Here is a 7,558-nt window from a genome sequence, read left to right as displayed (position 1 = left end):
TAAAAAGATTTTTGAAATTTTTGCATGTAGCCGGTTTGTGAATCCCATCGACGATATGGCCTACGTAATTTTTTAGTAGCAAAACTTGTTACAAGAAATTTGTTTTACACTGAACATATTTTTTCACTAGATCTAATTAATGTTCTCAAAACATGCGTTCAATAATTAACTTTATGTCGCCAGCAGAAGTAGAAAAAAGGACGGACTTGCTTTTAAAAGATTTTTAGCTCCAGCTATAAACTTTTTAAAAATCTGTAGAAACCATTGACTGGGATTTTTTTTAAAATATTGGTCTAGTATTTATTAAAGAATTTTCTTTAAAGAAATTTCTAGAATAATATAGAACCTATAGATGTGTACAAATGTTTGAAAAAAATACTCATCGGTTAAGACGATTTGATACAGATCTAAGTCATTGTGTAAAAGTAGGAGAATCTAGATCTAGGTGTTCGATAGTTCAGTAGAAGTGTAGAATTCTGTGCCGGACACAATCTAGATCTAGATCAAGGAGAACTGTAAACAGACACAGTCCACAGTCTGGGTTGTTGTCAGATTGGAGCCAAATCCCAGAAATTTGGCTCTTTTGGATCAGGTCTTCCGGAGAATTTCATTTAGATCTATTAGCTCTCTAGCTCTTTTTTTGCTCCAAACTCCAAATGTTCAAGAAGAAAGGGACAGAAGAGGCAAGATTAAAAAAAAGAAAAAAGAAAGATTAAGGTAAAAAAAAAAAAGAAAGTGGAGGAAAGAGTTTGGGTTGCTTAATCTAGTATCTGCGTTTGTCGCGGCCGCGACCCGCGATGCGCCGCGATTTTTTGGCATTTTTGGTCCCCGAATCGCTGCGGCGATTTTTGCATTTTTTCAAACAAAACAAAACAAAAAAATAAATAAATAAAACGCACAAAAATGCAGAAAAAACCCCAACCCCGAAACGGGGAATAAAAATCGGAAAAAAAACCCCGAACTTCTTTACTTTTAGAAAGAAAGTTTATTTTCATTTCGTCTCTTTTTCACTTGTTGACACCATCTTCACCTAGAGTGTTGAAAATTAAAGGCAACTTTTGCCATTTTTGTGGCAACTTTTAGACATAAAAATGGAAAACAAACGCGCTGGCTTAATTATATTATAAAACTAGTTACAATTTAACGCCCTTGCCCATTTGGTCTGAATAATTCACAACCCTTCTACGTCGTGCAAGAGCGTTTATTGTCTCGTGCTTGTGTCTCGTTACGTTTGTACACGCTCTCTGGTCCTTGAACCATAATTAATTTATGGCAAGCGCTATTTGCAACGCCGCGTTTTGAATAGCTCCCCGTGCTATTTGAAACGCCAGTACTAAAATTAGATCTAGATGTAGGCCTAGTAGCCATCGTTTCTACATGATAATACTGTAGTTCTGCCTGCATTGTGGAAGCTTTCTCAGTTTTTTGATAAACCTCCTAGGATTTGACTCCTTTTTTATGACGTTATCTTATTCCGATCAATATTGGGTAGATCTAGATCTAGAAAAATCTAGATCTAGAATATCTAACAATATTGTTTCTGACATTGTTTGCACAAAAGTAGACGTCTTGTTCATCTCTCATAATCATAATCATTTGAGTTACAGTTTGAGCAAGTTTAAGTGGAAAGACGCTTGGATAACAATAACAAGACGGTGCAACTCGAACTTAAATTTAAGTTAGGCCTAGAGAACGTATTCAAGCTGTCTACTATCTACATTCTCTAAGTCTAATGTTCAGTGGACCAGACCGTCTTCGGGTACAAAAGAATGCGCACCGGCTCTTTAGTTACATGGAAGCAAGGAGTTTATGGAAGGTAACAAAAACGGTTTCGGCAACCATACTGACGCCCGATCGTCCTGCGTCGTCTCCACTGACCACAGAATTCTACACTTAGTGTAGAATTCTGTGCCACTGACCTAAAAAGATAGTTTTAGGACAGTGGTCGTCCCCGGTCAGACCGTCTCCGATAAAACATGTTCTATCGAAGACGGCCCGTCGACGGGTGAAATGGGAGGTAATTTTAATGATTTATCACTGCATAGTTGTGTCCCCTTTCCAGGCCTCAATGACACGACATATAATTCTAGCAGTTCTTGGTCAGCTCTGCATAACTCTAGCAGTTCATTGAAACTGCTGTGTTTCATGCGATAGTATTGTTGGGATTTTTCACTGTCTTCCAACAAGTGCGGAAACAAATGATGAAATTCACATAGTGTACCACGCTTTCTTTGGATGGGACGAACTGAAAATCTTCTTGTCTTGGTTTTCCTTTTTTTGTTTGCTTCTCAAAAGCAGCAACAACAACAATTTTCTTCTTCTGCTACACGCCATATTTGCAAGACGGCGGTGTCTGACTGACAAAAACCGGTGTTAATTAGGGGCGGACATGAGACGAGCCGAGTCTCGTTTCTCGCGGGAAACGGCCTTCCCGTCACTTCCAAGGCACTAAATTTCTGCTCGGTACTCGGTACCGAGACGCGATACTTGCTCGTTGGCTTGACATAACGAGTAACAGTAGAGAGTAGAGAGTGAGAGAGTGAGAGGCGAGAAATGACAACGCAGACAGTGCCACCCATCACCGTGCCGTCCTGTGTGTGAAACTGAAAGGGAGGGTAGAGGGTGGCGAGACGAGGCGAGTGGGGAGTTGATCAGGGCCTAGGCCTAGGTCGTCTCCCTACTTTCATTCACCGCCTGCGCCTGCGCACCAGGGCAAGCCTAGTTTCTAAGTTTAGATCCCCGCAACGACCGGCCTTCCCGCTAAACAGGTTGCTCGTTCTGTGGGGCGAGAAGAGAAATTTCGGCCACGGCCGGCCTTCTCGCTCAACGAGCGGCTCGAACTGCGGGGCGAGAAGAGAAATTGGTCACGAGACGAGAAGCATTGCTCGAGACTCGAGACACGAGACGGGAAGTATTTCTCGTTCCCGGTCTCGGCGAGAAATAGGTCAGCTACTCGGTCTTCTCGCTCGGGAAGGAAAAAGCGCTTCCCGCCCGTCTCTAGTGTTAACATGGTCGGCCGCACCCGGCGTAAAACGGCGGGTCTGGTCCGTCAGTCGGTGTCGGGCGTTAATATGGTTGCAGCCTAAGGCCTAAACTTTGTACAGAGCTCCTCTTGGGGACAAAACCAGAATGTGCATGCTTCATAAGTACATAAAACAAACTATAAAGCAACAAGATATAATTATGGGAACAATTTGTTGGTCAGTCGAGAAGAGGACAACAACAACAACAAAAACCGAAAAAACAAACGTCCAGGACCGGGATCGAACCACTGACCTAAAATATATAGTTTAGGTCAGTGGATCGAACCCACGCTAAAAAAAAATAACGGTTTTACTTCAAGCGCACGCGCTGTCACTTCGGCCATCAGAACTTCTGATAACGAAGTGCAGATTAAGCATATTTTACACACGGCGACACAGCGTTTTATTTAGCACTGGCACTAATCTCAACGCGGCATTTTTTTTAGCACTGACGCTAATTGCAACGCGGCGTTGCAAATAGGCCTTAATTTATTGTGTGCAAGCAGAGAGTGAGAGGCCTGCCATCGTTAGGTCAGTGTGTAAACAACAAATAATCCGGCAGGCGGCTGGTCCCACATCTTGCTCAGTAGCGTAGGTAGTGATAGCCTTTTTTTTTCACTGGAGTGGTGAAACATGTTTTTACATTATTATTATTCGTTCCCAACCACATGCGGTAGGCTACATGTACCAAGTGCCTGGGTGTTTTTATCGGCCTGCGAGTGGGGGAGTCCTCGCCTCATGCCCAACTGGGGGAGGGGGCGGGGGTGAGAATAGCGAGACATGATAAATGTGGCCTTAATTTCATGATGAATGGCACCGATACACGCAAGAACCAATTATTTTTATTGATCGGCAAATCGGCAGTAGAGGTGTGCAGGTACCGAGTCCAGACTCAAGACTCGAGTAATACATGCGGCGAGTCCTGACTCGAGTCACAAGTAAATTACTCGAGTAAGGACTCGAGTTTACACTTGAGTTCGTAGAAAAATAAGAAGAAAAGGAGAGAAATTTGGTTTTTAAAACCAAGTTAATTATTGATAAAAGAGAAATTCTAATACGCAATTTTTTTTTTATTAAAGGAAAAAACCCCAATAAAACCAAAAAAGCAACCCCGCCCCCCCCCTCCCAAAAAAAAAGAAAAAAAGAGAAAAAAAGAAAAAAAAAAGAAAAAAAGGAAACCACAGTAAAAAACCTATGATGACCTAAGCGAACTTCATTTACTTTAAAATATGAAGTGCCTTGTCTGAGGTTTACAGTCTGTGTACATTTTATTCTTACTGTTGCAACAGAGAATTATCTTTGAAAAAATTGATAAGATAAAGGCCACCTCTATTCTAGCGCAGTTGCAGGTTTCTCACCCAGGGTGAGTGGGCGAGCCTTTTGGCTATCCTCACCCTGTGTGCGTTTACCGTGATAACCAGTGTAAACCACAGAATTCTAGATCTACCCTTTTTATTGAATTCTGGGGTGTAAACAAACGTTTCAGTCCTATTGTGTTGAAAACGTGTACATTTGTCTGCGGGCATTGAGAAAAAGAGAGGGGGAGAGAGAGAGAGAGAGAGAGAGAGAGAGAGAGAGAGAGAGAGAGAGAGAGAGAGAGAGAGAGGGGAGTAGCCTAGATCTAGCGAGAACTTCCGAGCAAAACAAAATGCCGACCAGTGTAGTTCGACTCAATTCGAAAAGTGAAATAGCCGTAACATCTTTGCAGACCACCAAATTAGTTTACTTTGGTGCTATAATACCATTTCTTTTCTATGGGTTTGTCAATTTGATCATCCACACCGATAGAAAGTATTCAGAAATTAGGAAAAAACAAGTCTTGTTTCACACCGGGTGAGAAGAGCCAACGAGAGGTCGATCGTATTTTTATTCTATGAGAATAGCCACTTCTTAAAAGAAAAGAAAATACGGTTTAAACAGCATGCAGATGTCTAGAATTGCCATAAGCCTACTCAAGCGCCCACTAAGGAAGGCACTGTTCACTGTATTTTTTGTCCAATATTCAACAAACTTTTTTTTTTGTAACCCACTAAAATTCCCTTTCGGGATACAGTGGAGTCCACTTATAACGAGTCCTGAAACAACGAGAAGTCTGTCATAAAGACACTGTTCTAAAACCCCGTTTTTTTTCTTCTTTATCTTTGTAAATAAAAAAATACTGCTATTGCGCAATCAGACCGTCACGCGAGTCGTTTATAACGGAATATTGCTGCTGCTGTGCACAGCGCACAGACCAATTAAACCTATAAAACCTTGCCAGTTGAGAAAGTTGTCGGTGATCCAGCGAAACAAGGAATGGGAGAGCCCACGCGAACCAACAATGAAGGCCGGAGCGAATGAGTGGGGAGGGTGTGGCATGCGCAGACTCAAGCGAACGCATAGCGTGATAGGTCAGCCCAGTCTAGACTATCTAGGCATACCGTGCCTCTCACTTCTCTGGTGAGGGATGGAGAGGTCACAATGCTGTGATAGATGGATGGAGTGAATGTATGATGTGCGCGAGCAGACGCAACGCGCCACAGTGTGTGGTGGGGTGGGGGATAACACAACGGGCGAGTTAGCCTAAAGCCAGAGCCTCTTCTTTCTGATCGTCAAGGCCGATTTGTCAACATTGCTAGTGCTAGAGAAAGAAACCTGATTCGATTTTTGATCAAGTAAGACCTAGAGATCATGTTGAACAAATCATCATCAGGGGAAATGCAAAAAGGAATAAACAGAACGCCAAATCATAGATTAGGCCTACTTTACTATTTCCCTTGAATTTATTACTGGATCCCTTGTAACGAGAATCCTGCTATAACGGACATTTCGGACCGGTCCCCTCCCTCTCGTTATAACAGGATTCCACTGTACTATTACTTGAGTCTTAAGGGCCGTAGAAACTCTTGTATTGACTCGAGTCTTAATATTCTGGACCCACACACACCGCTAGAGAGTCGGCAGCAAATGATCGGTCTTTGTGAAAGGAAGAGGCTAGCCGTACTTAATGACGGCTAGACTGACAGTCTAGCCGTACTTATTCTTAATATGATGGCAAGACTGAGCATTTAAAAAAAAATAGGCCTACTGAATTGCAAATATAAATTTTTAGTGTGCAGTACCTAAAGTATTTGTATTTGAGACGAAACCAGGTGCCTTAATTAATGACTGTGCAAGTATTTTAAACTTCCTGTTTTCTAATGTTAATAGGGCCTAAGATAAGTACGGCTAGACTTCTTGTCTAGCCGTACTTAAGTACGGGTAGACAGCCAGGCTAGCCGTACTTAAGGACGGCTAGACTGTCAGTCTAGCCATACTTAATATTGATGGCTGAATTGTAAATGAATTTTTTAGTTTGCAATGCCTAAAGTATTTGTATTTCAGACAAAACCAACAGGTGCCTTACTGACTTGCATGTATTTGAACCTGAATAATTACTAGATCTAGATCTAATGAGACCCGTGTACTTAACAGGCTTGAGTCGATAGGGCCAAACCTAGATCTAAGTACGGCTAGCCGTACTTAAAAGTACCTCTAGACTCTAAGTCTAGCCGTAGATCAAGGAGATTAAAAGTAACGGAGGATGCTCTGTGGGCGGCACCGCACGCCTGATAGGAGCCCTCTCTCGCGGCGGAACTGTGGTCTACCTGCGCTGAGCGAATGCCCGACTTACGCACTGAAATCTAGATAAGAAAGAAGGTTTTATTCCGAGGTCCTTGAGATTAGGCAAGTCAATTAGTAAAAATGCCTTGCATCTGTGTTGTATTTAAGTGTAAGAACCGATATGATGCTGCAGTGGACCGAAGTTTTCACAGTTAAGTTGTTTTCCTTTTAAAAAATTTGAATGAAAGTGTTTTTATGCCCCCAGCAACACAATTTAGATCATTAACATTCATAAGAGGCTGGCTCTGGCGCTACCTGCCAAGGCCTACCCAGGTTGAAAAGGATACAATACCCCAGCAGAAAGATCAAGATACTCAATTTTAAAAAAAGTATTCTTATATATATATATATATATATATGTGTGTGTGTATATATATAGGCCTATATAATTATTATGTGTATATATATATAATCATTATAAGTGTGTATGTATATACATATTATACATTTATATTGCTTTCCATTGTGTGTGCAAATTAGATGCTGCTGTTGTCTAAATGTAGATATCTAGAGTAGAGGCTCCATTAGAATAGGAAATCAATACTCAACAACAATAATGATGAATATTTTCTATGTTGAAGAAACACCAAACCATATTTAATTTTCCCCATTCTCCTTCGTCCCTTCCCAAGGCCTGCCCCTCCCTTTCATCACCTCCCCATCCCCTCTTCCTTGCGTGCATTCCCCCACCCCGCCCACCCCCACAACGTGGCCCAGCCCGATAAGATTCTATAAAAAGAAACGCCACAGTTCGAGATTTAGCCCACACTCGGCGGCCATATTTGATCCCCACCGCGGCGTACTGCTCGTGGCGCCGCGAAGAGAGAGAGGAGGCTCCATTAGTTCTAAACTCCTTGCCGTAGATCTACTTAAGTACGGCTAGCCCAAGGAGG

At 42.1% G+C, this 7,558-nt stretch overlaps 1 protein-coding gene across 1 annotated transcript in view; it reads right to left on the bottom strand.

The window, feature by feature from the left end:
* LOC101854727 overlaps positions 1 to 7,558 on the bottom strand; it is a 46,010-nt gene that overhangs the window by 38,103 nt on the left and 349 nt on the right. The window lies entirely within an intron of this gene.

This window comes from Aplysia californica, unplaced genomic scaffold, assembly GCF_000002075.1.
Source record: "Aplysia californica isolate F4 #8 unplaced genomic scaffold, AplCal3.0 scaffold00271, whole genome shotgun sequence".
NCBI lineage: Eukaryota > Metazoa > Mollusca > Gastropoda > Aplysiida > Aplysiidae > Aplysia > Aplysia californica.
This window is presented reverse-complemented; position numbering and strand designations above follow the sequence as displayed.